The sequence below is a fragment of the Hipposideros armiger genome, unplaced genomic scaffold (assembly GCF_001890085.2).
Source record: "Hipposideros armiger isolate ML-2016 unplaced genomic scaffold, ASM189008v1 scaffold_449, whole genome shotgun sequence".
NCBI classification, from domain to species: domain Eukaryota; kingdom Metazoa; phylum Chordata; class Mammalia; order Chiroptera; family Hipposideridae; genus Hipposideros; species Hipposideros armiger.
The window spans coordinates 1,306,979-1,313,645 of NW_017731799.1; the positions used below are offsets into that span (position 1 = coordinate 1,306,979).

At 42.8% G+C, this 6,667-nt stretch overlaps 1 protein-coding gene across 4 annotated transcripts in view; it reads right to left on the bottom strand.

The window, feature by feature from the left end:
• Window positions 1-529: 529 nt before the first annotated feature.
• Window positions 530-6,667, bottom strand: part of MYLIP (myosin regulatory light chain interacting protein) — a 32,899-nt gene continuing 26,761 nt past the window's right edge. For 3 of the 4 annotated variants that reach the window (XR_002126570.1, XR_002126568.1, XR_002126567.1), the window contains exons 9-11: window positions 5,233-5,348; window positions 4,822-5,127; window positions 530-3,882 (exon numbers count right to left, since the gene is read on the bottom strand). The gene's annotated coding sequence lies outside the window, so the exon portion shown is untranslated. The remainder of the gene's footprint in view (window positions 3,883-4,821; window positions 5,128-5,232; window positions 5,349-6,667) is intronic. The other variant, XR_002126569.1, reaches the window with a different exon arrangement.

Below are 6,667 nucleotides of genomic sequence, written 5' to 3' on the forward strand. Positions count from 1 at the left end.
AGCGGTTTGAGTCCCGGCTGGAGCTGAGCTGCTGCTGAGCTGCCAACAGGTGGCAGGATGGCTCAGCTAAAAAAAAAAAAAAGACTTCCAGTGACCTGGATATGCATTTTCAATCAAGAGAACAATATGAAAAATAAAACATTAAGGTGATGAATAAAGTGATTTTTTAAAACGTACAGAGGACTTAAAGATTGTTTTCTTAACATTGATTCTTAAATATAACTTTCAGTGGACAACCTTGATTTTATGTAAGATCAAGAAATGAGGGAAAAGAAGAATATAGAATTTTCAGATGATGATAAATGACCAAGAAAGATGAAGCTTCGGACAGATAAAGACAACAAAAAGTCATAGGAGACCCCACTGAGAGCAGACTCAGCAAAAGACTACACATATGAGGAGCTGAAAATGGAGTATTCAGCATCCAGCAGGAAAGAACCTAGAAAAAGAGGAGAAAAGGGAAATTTATCATAAAATTGCAATAATAGAACAGAAACCAAGACAAACTTTGACAGCTTTAAAGGCATAGTTGGCTTAAGTTTCTAGCAGTTTTTATTGGTTGAATTAGGTGCAAGTGGCTCCATAGGTAGTCAACATGTAATCAAGAGACAATTTCTGCAAGAAAACAAACACAGTGTATCTTGGCAATGGCATAACAGACACTTGTTGTGTGTTGTTGGCCTACACAAGGATGCCTGTCCCATTTCTAACAGCATGGGTCCAGTGTATTAATCATGAGGCTTTGGGCTGTAGGTAATAGGGAAACCAAATAAACCCGCTTCAACAATGAGAAAAACATGTATTACCTCCCACAGCAGAAAGTCAGGAGGTGGTAGGGGTGGATTGGGACTCCAGGATCAGTGAACTCGGCTGCTCAATGCTGGCAGGATGACCTAGATTTTCGTCTGTCTGGTCTGCCATTCTCTGTATGTGTGCCCGCTCCCCCCCCCCCCCCCCGCCCCATCTTCACAAGATCGCTGTACAAGCTCCAGGCATCACATCCTCACATAATACCAAAAGCCAGGAGGGAAGAGCTCCTTTTTGAAGAGAATACAGAACCTAAGCAGAGGCTTCCCAGACCCTCACATCTTAGATTGGCAAGAATGTTATCAAATGTCATTCTTAAACCAATTAGTGACAAGAGGAGCTGGATTACCAATTGGCTTAGATTAATCAAGATGCATCTCCAAGAGGCTGGGGGTGGGGGTCCAGCCTCCCCTAAGCCAGACAGATGCCTGAATAACAGGTTTTTTTAGTAAAGAATTAGGGTTTGGAAGAAAGGCTGTTGGGTAGGCAACAAAGGTGTCTGCCATAACCTCTCATTCTTAATTTATACACAATAATATTCACTTTGTGTGGTGTGCAGATCTATGGGTTTTGACAAAAACAGAGTTGGATAACCACCACCACTACAATCCAGATACAGTAAAGTATGTTATGAGTGTGGGTGGATGGGTTTGTGATCCACCTGCATGGACTTCCTGTTGTGGTATAAACAATCAAGAGAGAGTCATGGATGGTTCTGTGCCCTTCGCCTTTTACACACTTCTTCCAGGAGGATGGCCAGGCAGCATCTAAGTCAATAACAGGAAGGTACAAGCAGCAAGTTATGGGGTCTTGAAGAAGGAGAGACTCCCACTCTGGAGCCCTGACCAATCTTGTCCCAGTAACTATTTATGGTTCCCAGGTAGCCACCCAAAAGGCCACCCCTGATTGCTCTGATGGTTGACCAGATGGCTTCCTTTCCTCGCCAAGATTCATGACCTCTGCTTCATTTTTCCCATGCTTTTTGTCACCCCTCAGCTAGCTGGCTGGGTAATGCAGGTCCTCTATCCTGACTCAGGACCTGTTTTCAGACTAAAGAGGGAGGCTGAGTCTGCAGAGGGCCTTATTCCAGGGAGGACAAGCGAGCTTCTGGATGGCAAGGTGCTAACTTGGGTTTGGCTTTTCGATTTTTATTATGGCAGGTAGGTGATGCTGAAAGACTATTTTAGAAGACAGGCATGGCCTCTGGGATGAGTGTGAACACAACAAATAATATAGTAAAAAAAAAAAATGACGATAGTAAGGACAGCAAACACAGTAGCTAACATTTAGAAACTCAAAGACTGTCGGGCGAGAGCAGCTTTTCAGCCCTGTCCAACAATGCTTACAGTGTTTGGAGTATCATGAATGCGCCCAACTGTGGCTGAAACCAGTCATCTAATCCGGGAGCTGGCGCCAGTGCCTCGTCTTTATTGCCCAGGGCCAGTGTTTGCCCATATAATGCCTTTGTGCAAAGTAGACAAAGTCTTCCCTTCCTCATGATTCTTTATTTCCCATCTATTAGAAAATCATTGTAATATGCAGTAAAACTGTAATAGTGAACATACAAATCCTTGGGGCATGAACTTTGAACGGTGCCCCATAAGTTGCAACCAACACAGCTGTGAACAGTAGTCTCAGGACCCAGTTGTTTGGGGGATGAGAAAAGTCTTATTGTCTCAGAAATGTGGTCTGAACCAGTAGCTTGAAGGGTGTATGGCAGTTTATTAATTTATTCATTCAGCACTTATGGAGTGGTTACTATATGATTGGTGCAGTGCTAAGTGCTATGCCAGCATTATCTTATTTAATCTCCACAAAACAACTGTGGATAGGTATTACTTTTATCTGTATTTTACAGAAGAGGGTCAAAGTTTAGAGATTTTGTACCACTTGCCATAATTCACACAGTAACCGACAGCGCTTACCTAGAATCTTGATAGAGCTGACACTAAAGTTACCACTCTACTTTTTTTTTTTTTTAACCACTCTACTTCTGAATACACATGCATGAGTGCACAGGCATTTATACGTTTTTGTTTTTTACATATACCATTTCTGTTGGAATTGATGTTGGTGATTTATATGGATATTCATATTATCATATTTGTTTATTTCAATATATTTTTGTTGAGTTTCTCAGAAAAAGGGAAGGGGACCCTGTGATACAGAAGACGATGCAAATACATTAAAAATTGTAAATATTGTGGGAAAAAGTCTTTCTGGACCATATGACTACAGATAATACAAGTAACTGCTTCTTCAATAGAGGTGAATTACACAGTGCTTCTGTGTCGCTTACTTCGGTGGGGGCTGGGTGTGCTTTTGCTCAATTAGGAGGATTTAGCCCTCCCAATTGGAAGCATGTTGGCAAAGACTCAAGACTGAGAGGCTGGCCTTTTGCAGCGATAATCCTTACTATCTCAGGAGAGACCACGTGGCAGCTTCTTCTCAAGCACATGCCAAAGAGGGACCTACTGGCTTAAGACCAGGTTTTCCTTTCTTTTTGGTTTCTACAGTCAGGGGAGCAAAGCTTTTGGCCCAATGAAACGCTCTTGCTAAGTCTTGCTATCCTGCCACCTTCTCTGAGGATGCTGATTGAAGGGAATGAGGAATGAAAAACTTTGCCCAACAGCTTCTTATTTGGTTCATTTACAAGAAGGACTCCTAATTTAACTCATTTCCTCTTCCTAAGTAGATTTAGCAATTAGAGTTGCCTACAAGAGTTTAACCTAGAGTTTTCCTGAGAGAGTCTCACCCTCCATCGTGTCTGCCTGTCTTGCAGCACCACAGCTGTATAACTGCAGTTAAATTTACATCTTCTTTTCAAAGCAAAAGAGATATACGTGGCCAGGTCCAGGTGACTGGCTCTTCAGTCGGTTCGATTCAAGAGGCATGCGGGTACTGGGCACTTTGCTGGCCACGCCGGGGTGACGGAATGATGAGCAGGATGGCCTGGAACCCGAGGCATCCACAAGTCATTCAATAATTATTTATTGAATACTTGCCCTTTGCTAGTCTCTGTTCCAGGCATGGGAGATACAGCAATGAACAAAGCAGACAAAAGCTTTGTACTTTCTGGTGGGGGAGACAGACAATAAAGAAAGAAAGAAGTCAGTGTATAGTACGACAGATACTGGTAAGTGCTATGCATGAACTATTGTAATCTAGGAATATTTATTAAAAACAAACAAGCAAACACCCTCTGATGCTATGTGTTGGTGCAAAGTGCTCTGGGATTATAATGGAGGACAAAATTCATGTGACAGAGGAGTTGGTAGAAGAATTTGTGCAAGTGGTGAAATTTAAGCTGGACCCTGAAGAAATTTTAGGCCAGATGAATATAGCCACAGTGTAGGGAGGGAAGGAAGAAAAGCTCCCCAGACATTGTGAAGCATTTCAGCAAAGGTACAGGAGTGAGGAGGGGGGATGGAAAGCATATTCAGAAGAGCTGAATAGCTCACTCCAGTCTCAACAGTGAGTGGGATGACACGTGGAACAGGAACCAGTACGCAGGGGGTTATGGAGGCCAAGCGATGGAGGATTTTGACTGCTAAGGAGTATGGGTTGAGCTGTGCATGCAATGGGAACTTACTGAGTGTTCTGTGTGGGGAGTGCTCTGAGCAGATGTGTTTATGGGGGGGGCAATGTGTCAGGCAGTAATGTATGAGCTGGATGCCCTGTCCAGGTGCAGGGAGATACCGGGGGTGGTGCTGACCCTGATGACTGGCATCTAGTGGCATTGAGACAAGAAGAGTCTTTGGTTTCCATTAAAAAAACAGGTAGCATTGTCTTATTACTCAGATGATTTCAGGATAACAAGCTAGGCATTTATATTCAAATGTGATCTTTCCCAAGCCACTGACATTCAAGTTCAGGGCAGTGAATTGAGGCTCTAACAGGTTCACAGCTTCTTCCTTTTGCAAGAGCAACTTGGGAGCTGAAAAGCTTGAGAGCTATCAATAACTCTTAATGATTTCTTGCACCAAGCCTCAGTAAAGAATTATATAGGCATACCTCGGAGATACTGCTGGTTCAGTTCCAGATCACTGCAATTAAGTGGCTATCTCAATAAAGCACATCATAATCTTTTCGTTAGTGGAGGGTCTTGCCTTCAATTTGTAAAAAATGTAATATTTCTGAAGTGCAATAAAGTGAAGCACAATAAAATGATGTATCCCTGGATTAAGAGGTGTGGCTTCTGTCTTCTCTTGACAAATTGCATATAGACGATCAGATAAGTTTTGGAAAGGAATGAATTCCACCATCTTCACTCTCCTGACACTGCGATTTACCTTCATGGTTCATAAGCAACACAGAGCTCTAAAGAAAAGAGAAGAAGCAAATACTTAAATTTTACGTTTATTTCACACTCACTCCCAGTCGACTCCCCTTTGCTAACTCAGTTAACAAAGATATTTGGTTCACCTGAGTTTAAAGAAAAGCATTTTCCATTCCCTTGTTCTTTCTCTTCTTCCACATTTTCCTTCCCTATATTTGTTAGGCTCATTTCTGTATCTTCCCTTTGTTGGTGTTTATAGTGTCTGGAAAGGAAGAACAGAGACATGCTTGTGTGGGGGTTTTTAGACATTTTTGCAGAACAGTGTATATAATGTGACTTTTCCCATCTTTCCTCAAAGTCTTGAGCGAAGTTTCCATTTCTCAGAAATGCTGTGTGGAGTTGGCTCTAGTATTTTGGCCTGGTGGGTTTCCTGGTGGGTGTGGGCCTGGAATAGGACTGCCCTTGGGGACTGAGTGGGGGGATGGGGGGGGCAGTCACTATACTGATTACAGAAAGCAGATGGGATGCACATACATTCTCCCCTCCAACTGGGAAGTCCTAATCAGGCCAGGCTATTGTTCTCTCCCCAGAGATTAGTAAGATTAGTAATGGAAATTTGAAGCTGGCTGAAGAGGACTGGCAAAGAAATTGGTATTAACATTGATATTTTGAAAGTTCAAAGACTTGCCAAGACTTTAGTCCTTCAGTTGTTTTCAAGGATCCTTTCAATCAGCCAAAACCTTGGTGCTGGCAATCCCAGAATCCTAATTCCATTTGGTTTCAGTGTTTAAGGGTTTTGTCCCCCCTGGAAAACACATGGGAGTTAAAATAATGTTGTAAAATTCTTTCATGGGGAAAATGAGAGAGGGTGACATACCCCCAACTTCTCAGAAGAAAAAGTAGAACTGGGCTGCTTCAAAGGAGAAGTGTAGAAGGACCATAAGCAGTGAGGATTTTTGCAACCCTCAAACTCAAGGGCACTCACTGGTAGAAAGAATTTGAGCTGTTAGTCACACGGCTTAGAAAATCCAAAAACAAACAAAACAGATTATTTGCCATTATATACCTTCAGACATTGTGCATGAAACCCTGTGAAGCCATGTGTAATTTTGAAGCAGAGTTGGGTGGGGCTTAAGAGCTCCAATGGCCTCTGTTTGTAAAATGGTTCTGGTACCAATTCAGAAGTGGATGTGGGGGTGGGGTTTCCCATACAATACCAAGCAATTCTCAGACAATTTAGCTTAATTCTGATACCATCTACCTGGAGACAGCATCAGATTCCACAGATTACGAGTGTAGTCCTACACAACTGTCTTGCCCTGACTTCAGACACCAGTCCAAACCCAGGCTATTACCTGTGCTTCTGATCCACCAGCTATAAACCAGAGGTTCCCATAACTCCCTCTTTAGGTTCAATTAATTTGCTACAGTGACTCAGAGAAACATTTTACTTACTGGGTCATCAGTTTATTATAAAAGACTATAACTCAGTGGGCCGGCCGAGTGGCGCGTTGGTTAAGAGCTGGCTTGGGATGCCAGAGGGCCCCGGTTCGGATCCCACATATGAGGGCCAGTGACACT